Here is a 7,993-nt window from a genome sequence, read left to right on the forward strand (position 1 = left end):
CAAGAGCAAGTATTTGTCCCGTCAAGACAAGAACTTGCTATTGTCCTCTCTTTCAGCACATGCGCAATCTAATTTCCGCGTGTGCGTGACTTACAGGAATCGTATATCTGGCTGAGTGTAAACCAACCATATATACGAGTAGGTTAAATTTTAGTTTTTGTTTTATGTTAAATAAATTGTTGGAAAGTACACTGAAACTATTTTTTCAAATAAAAAAAAATCTTAATTTAATTTAATTTTTTAATTTTTTTTAAATTAAGCGAATTTAAAATAGAAGTTTAATCGATATGTTAAAAAATAGTACCATTAAAAAGATAGCTTTTTAAATGTTAAGAAGATGTAAAAATCATTTTTATATTGCAATATTTTCGGATAATATTGCAAAAATAATTGCTTAATTTATGATTAATTAAAATTTCAAAAACATCCTTCCAAGGTACATATTCTCGCCCTCCAAAGTATATCTGGGTTAAATTTGGCAGTTTTAGATCAAACAATCTTGCCTGTAGATCGCCAACATACATAATCATTTATCTTTATTAGAAGTACTGACTGACTTTAGATGTTTTGTTGAGTGCCAGTGTAAAATACTTCTACTCAGTATGGATGTGACTGTGGTACCTGGATTAGAAACCCTGAGAATTTTTAGCTAAAAAGCATATTAAGTGCGTATTAGAAGTAGAGATAAAGTTGGGCAATCAATCAATAATCAATTCAAGTAACGTCACGATCATATAGCAACCGGAAACGGCGCAAAGAAAATCGAAATTTAATCAGTCTGCTCATTTCACGTGCATCACATGCTTTTACGACTCCATTATTTTGCACTTTTTATTAACTTCTTCAGATTTTAACTTAGTAATAGTAATCTGATAGTATTACCATAAAAATTCATGTGTAGAACTATTATAATAGTTATAAATATCTTAAAGATTCTGTAAAAATTTTCTCCCCTTTACGGCGCAGTCACTAAGTTAAGATAATCTGGTATTGATCTAGGAATCATGGTACTGGAAACCATAAAACTCAGTTCAGTAAACTTAGCGAGACATTTAAATTCTCTTAAAACAGTTTTTAAAATCCGGATTTAGAAGCAAAGCCGATTCCGATCAACTTCGCCTGCATCGTACGCTACTTCAGCTAGAAGAGTTATCAGCAAACCGCACCTGTTATAATTTTTTTTATCTAAATGTTTTGCTGATGCAGAGGGATTGGGTCCCCTCTTTACTCAGTAACTTCCGTCTTTAAGCTCTGGGTAACTGGATTAGTATCACGACAAGATATAAAAAAAAAGGGGAGGGGGGAAGTCTCGCAATTCCTGAGGATTCTTTCTTTCATTGGAGAGCCTTTCAAAGCTGTTCGTCTGCAATTAACAAAAAGAACACGAAGGCCGTTTGGCAAAAGAATCCTTTTGTATTCTATTTTTCTATTATTTCTTATATTCGTAAACTTTGAAGAAAGAAATAAAAGATCCGAAATATTGAAGGTAGAACTCAAGGATTGCAGACTAATGCTTTACAAAATATATATCTATTTTTATTTCAATTTTCTGCTTCTGCGATCTTTGAAAATTTATAAGTAAACAGAAAAGATAAATGTTATCATGAAGGACATATTTGTTGCAAATAATTAAAAGAAAGGTTAAAAAATAAATTGATGTATTATTGTGTATTAATGACATAGAATATGATGACTATTCTTTCATTCGCAACCAGTCATTCGCAAGTGATGCATTTCCTCTAAAATACAAAGGTGTGGAATATTGTGTAATACTGCTCCATCTATGTCATCCCAATAATCGAATTGATATTATGCCATATTGATCCAAAAATAATCTAAATGTCCATCGTGTTGGACATATCGATTATTTTCGCATCGTGGAGGCGAACTATTCGTTTAAAATCAACGACTAATTAAAAAAAAAATGTGAATAGGTAATGAACCCTATGACCTACGAATTTACTGAATTTCTTAATTCAATGGCATATCCTATTAGGTAGATCCCTATAGGAAATGGTAGGGGGTGGAAATTTTCTTTCCCTATAACTTTCTTAATATTGAAGATAGAAAAATAAATCCATTGCCAAATTAATGCCTCATAAAGACGAACTTTTATATTTAAAAGTTTTCGATAACTGCAATATTTTGGAAGTTAGGGAGCTGAAAAGTGATTTTCAAGCCCTAATATTGACTGTTTCAAATCTCAACAATTTATGCTACCTGAATTAATTTAGATGTAAAGGAATCTATCTTTGCCTTCCAACTAGCCAAGAGGATTTTTTTTGTGTGTGACATTTACTGTTATCTCAATCCCTATATTATTATTTTTATTTTTGAGGGTGTTTTTTTACTTAATACTTTCAGTTAGTTGCAGATTTAAATATTAAAATTTTGGTAATTCGATGAATATATCAGACATGTTATTGTATGCGAAGAGGTAAAATCCAGTGTATAGTATTTTCGCTACTTAAAATAATAATAATAATCGAAAATAGTTCACATGTGAAAAGGCTCATTTATTGCTTTCTCAGTTTCTTAAAATGTATTGATAATGATATTCTTTTTTGTGGTGATTCGACTTATTATTAAGAATTTTTTTACTTTTATCTGGCAGATTCAATAAAGAGAAACTAATATATCTGCCCTTTTTTTAAAATTTATATGTAAATATAGTGTCTCTGTCAGTAAAAAGGAATTTCTAGACAGCTAATACAAAATAAAAATTATACATAAGCTGCAATCACTTTTTTCATTTAATTGAAATAAAAAATAAAAGTGTCGATGTCTGGTAAATAAATCCATCACAATTAAAGTATCAATTAAAAGGAACGACATTTCGTGTTGAACCAGGAAACTGATAAACATTTTTTTTTCTCGTTATTGAAGGAAAAATTATTATTCGTTTGTTCGTTTATTTGTTCTCTTTTTCATCAAACGACTTTTAATCAATAATATGCTTTTGCTAAACATTATACAACATCTTGGTATATTTTAAAATTCTGACACCAGTTATTTCATTCCCGCTGTTTTCTTTTCTATCACCAAAGTTTTGAAGAAACACTTTTTTTCTATCTGAGTCTTCACAAAAAAATAATTATTGCAGAATATTCAATGGAAGTGAGGCAAACAATTTTTCAATGTTTTCTAGAACTTTAATGATTAATAAACTGTTTAAAATTAAGTCATTCTAATGCCCACAGTGGTGGTTTTAAATATTCTGTTACACAAGGCTTTGCTATATCATTGTCACTTTGAATATTATTATTCTTGCTAAATAAAGTTAATATAAAATATTTAAAATCCCAGCATGCTGTTTAAAGTAAAAAAGATGAAACAAAAAATATTATTTATAAAAGAAATTAACTTTTTTCCGCAAATTTCTTATTAAATGCGAAAAAAATATCACTCTTTTTATTGACTATCCTATAATTACGATTAGGATTGCTGTAGCACTGATAATAAATTAATGAATTGAAGTTTATTTTAATATAATACCTTAAAGAAAATTAACAACAAAAGTATTTTAATAAAAATAAAAATTACGAGACCGCTTGTTTTAAAAAAAATGAATATTTCATTGTCAAAAATCATGCTTCGAGCTTTGGAAATATCATTTTAATAAAATAATTCTAAAAATAGCATTTTACGAAAAAAGAAGTTACCGAACCTGGAATAACATCTCAAACACGTCTTGTTTTGTCAGTAGGTGGTCTATGCCACGACCTATTACGAAGGTCGTGTCTATGTCACCGCATAATGGTGCCACAACAAACGCTTGCCCTTTAATTGATATTGTCGTTTGCTCCTCGGACTTCCGTGTCTCGTCATTATTACTAAAATGTATTATATGCATTTAATTTCAACTATAAACGTTTAATTATTCATGTTAATGAATTATGGATGTTTAAAATAAAAGTTAGTGAATATTACCGAAAATTATGGAACATTATTAAAATTCTTTTTTATGGAATTTTATTAATATATTTCGCTATTTAAAAATTTTATGAATTTATTATATCGAATTGGTTTTTTTAGATTTAGATATGTTTTTTTATCTATGTATACAAATTTATAAATATACATTGATAAGAGATACATAAAAATTTTATTTGCCTTTCGGGCATGGATCTTCATCTTGAGGCACCAAGCATTCTTGAACCGGCTACGTTCTCAAAGAATGGCGTTATTAATGATTGACGTAACTTTTCCATATTTTTGACTATTTACATTTTTGTACATATATGTCCGCATAATTATTTAAAATTATAAATATAATTATATTATCTTAAAAAAAGATTTTTAATTTCAAAATTAAAACAATTTGGTGTCTGGTCAATAGATGGCACCACAGTTTTTATTCAATTTTTAAGCGAACAAATAATAAATTTAATATACAAATCAATATTGCACCAAATTTGTAAAGCGGTAGAATTTTAAATCAAATCCATCAAAAGGCAGGCGAATTGTCTATCCTAGTGAACGTGAAAGTGACAAATCTAATTTTAGAGTGTCGTTCTTACTCAAAAAATAAATAAATAAAATCTCGGAAAGTATGCTACAGAAAAAGGGAAAAGAAATATTTGATATCTTTTGTTTTAACTTACAAAAATAAAAGCTCAGAAATTGCATTATGATTGAATTCTGAAGAGAATTTTGTAATAGTTTAAGTAAGAATGCTAGTTATATGTCGAATACCGAATATGCCGTGTAGACATTGAATAAGCTACGAAATATCTTTTTTTTTCACATTTTAAGCTTTATTATTTTTTTTTTTTCCTATTTATATTTTTAATCTTTCCAAATATCTCCTTTTTTTCGGTATTGTCTTTACAATATTTGCCTTTTTGATAAATGAAATTTTAAGAAATAATTATTCGATTCTTTAATTATCTTGAAAAACGAAGAATTCGGTCAATTTCAATTTCTAAAATTTAAACTAACATTGCCTGACAATTCCTATGTTTAACTTTTTAAATATACCTTCTTAAGGAAAATAGAATGAAGTGAGAGTTTAATGTATTTTCTTTTTCAGTGACAAAAAAAAAAAAAAAAATTAACGCTTGTGATCTGGAAGAGTTTAAAAGTTAGAGAAATATATTTGTTTTGATACTTCTTTTATAAGCCTGTTTAAGCACTCTCCTAATTTCTGATGATAAACACAGAGTCTCTGTCTGGTATACATGATCTTAGTAATGAAAGGGTTGCATATTCAGAGACGAACTACATAAAATGATGTCCAGGATAAATATCTTTGTATTACGCCATCCTCTATAAAAAAAGAATACTATACTGTTACAAATCTGTAATTTTGCTACCCGGCACGAATAGTGTTATCGTGAGAAAGACCGTTGTACGATCTGTCCTGTGCATGCTGAGCGGGTGCCGCGTCAATGACCTCAAAGCTTGGCGACTAACTTGGCAATCATTTGGCGAGTATGGCGACTAAATGGATCATACTGGAAAGTTACAGAAGTTTCACGATCCATCTAGTAGGAACCGAGATACACCCAGAGACGCCCTGATTGGTCTGGGAGATTCTAGCGAAGTCGAAGTCGAAGTCGTCGTGTGTAAGAAGTCTTGTGTATCGTCAGAAGTCGTGTGAGCGAGTAGTTGAAGTCGCCGACAAGTAACAGATTTTGGAGGATTAGACAGCAAGGAAGCTGCTGAACTAGCGATTAAATGCGTTACGTTATTATGATTGATCGACGGTATTTTGTTGTAGAAAATTTTTTGTAACAATACTGTATGAGAGTTGAAGTTAAACCTAAGTAATTATATATAAAACCTTTTTGGACTAATGTGGATCATCATCTGGTCAATATATCCTAATTATTCAAATAGATTAATGCAACTATTTTAAAAAACTAAGTAATACAGTATTATAAAGGCAAATTTTAGCAAAAATATCGTTAAATCGGGTAAAGGCAATTTGAAATATTTTAAAGTATAATTACTGGCAAATCGAAATGTATATTATATTTGATTGCTTCAGAGAGGGCCTCAAAAAAACATCAGAGTCAGATTTCCTCAGTAAACCTATTCCGAACCTGACCAACACAATGCATACTGATTAATACTGATTATATATATATATATATATATATATATATATATATATATATATATATATATATATATATATATATATATATATTTAAATGCATTACATTTTTCACACAAATATCTGTTCAAGTATTTAATTTAAATCTTTTTTAGCGGTTTAAGCTATTAATATATCAAATATTTTTTGAACGAGGGCTAGGAAAATTTTATTAAAATCTTTTGGAAAGATTTTTTTATAAAAAATTTACATTTTATATGATATATTATTCTGATGTTTTTAAAGATGCAGCTTTCTTCAATATTAATGTTCATCAAACAATTTTATCTATTAAAATCTGGTAAATTCATCTTTTATCTTTCTGTCAGCAGTGGCTTTACTGGTCAAGCTATCAGAATCAAAGTGCTTCAGACAAATATACTTTGGAGGATGGGGATATGCACTTAAAGCAATTTTTCTAGTCTTAAATTAAACCTTAATTAATAAAAAAATAATATGCAATTCCGATAGTTGATGTTAACTTCTAAAAATTTTATGTCACTCAAAAATAATTAAACATTTATCACCTTAAAATTAAAAAAAAATAATTTAGAATTTTTAAAAATATGTTTAATTATGTAATTTCCTTTCAATTTTAACACTTTTTAAAAATATTTCCACGTATGATTTATGACAATAGTTTCATTTGTTGAAATTTAAGTCATTCCTTGCTTTATAAAGATTTGAAAATTTATTTTCTGTTCTTTTGTCAACAAAGGTTATTATATCTCATATAACTTTTCTAAATCAAGAGTTTTTTACTTTAAACAATTATTAGAATTACTTTTAAAGAAGACTATAACTTTAGTATCACACCGAAACTCATTTACCAAATTTCATTTATTTAAGCTGTTGAGTTTAAATTGCATGAGAAGGCACAGATTGACAAACTGTTAACTTCACGGAATGGGTTTAAAATTTGATGCCAATCCACTTTTTAGATGTTAAAACGTTATGCCAAATTGTTTTTATCCAATATGTGTTTAGTAGTTCCCATATTCACCTGTATTCGAATAGACTGACAAATTTCCTTTAAATGGATTCCGCAAAATTTTTTTATAGAAAATCTGCAAATATGATTTAAGACCATATACCAAATTTCACTCGTTTAGCTCGTAGCATTTTTGAGTAATTATGTTCCCAGATAGAAAGAATTAATACCAAAATTGGTATTATTATTATTGTCAAAAAGTTTTTTGACGATAGCAATACTTTCTTTTTGTATACGAGACAGTAAAAGTTGCAAATATGAATTTCTGTTTAGTTTTACTTCCTCATATACTATTACAGAGAAAGTACTGTAACCGCCAAAAAATTCAAATTCGAGATTTTAACGAATCTTTACGTTTTAGACCACCCTAAGTTCGAAAAAAATGTCTGTCAGTGTCCAAGATAATTCAAAAACGCTTTGAGCTAGACGAATGAAATTTGGTATACTTTCTTTATACCAAAATTTGTAGATTTCTATCAAATTTTGTTCAGAGGAAGTCTGTCCAGTTGTTCAAATATAAGTTAACATGATAACTACGAAACGAGAAGAACTGTATGGATGAAATTTGGTACACAAGATTAACATCTATATTGTAGACTCATATCAGATTTTGAGCCATATCCAAAAAGGGGTTGACCGTTTGTGTATCTGTACTTTCAGAAACATGTAAACATGATACCTTAAAAAACACAATGACTTAAATATGCTAAATTTGGTACGTGATTTTGTGACTTTAAATGTAATTTTGTATCAAATTTTTGTTTCAATCGGTAGGGATAAAACACGTCTAAAACACAAATTCGACTTTCAATTACTATAAACTGCATGTTAAGGAATAATCGCCAAAACCCTTGCCAATAATTTTACGATAGATTCAGTAAAAATGCAAAATTCACGTGAAA

Source organism: Argiope bruennichi, chromosome 6 (genome assembly GCF_947563725.1).
Source record: "Argiope bruennichi chromosome 6, qqArgBrue1.1, whole genome shotgun sequence".
Taxonomy (NCBI): Eukaryota; Metazoa; Arthropoda; class Arachnida; order Araneae; family Araneidae; genus Argiope; species Argiope bruennichi.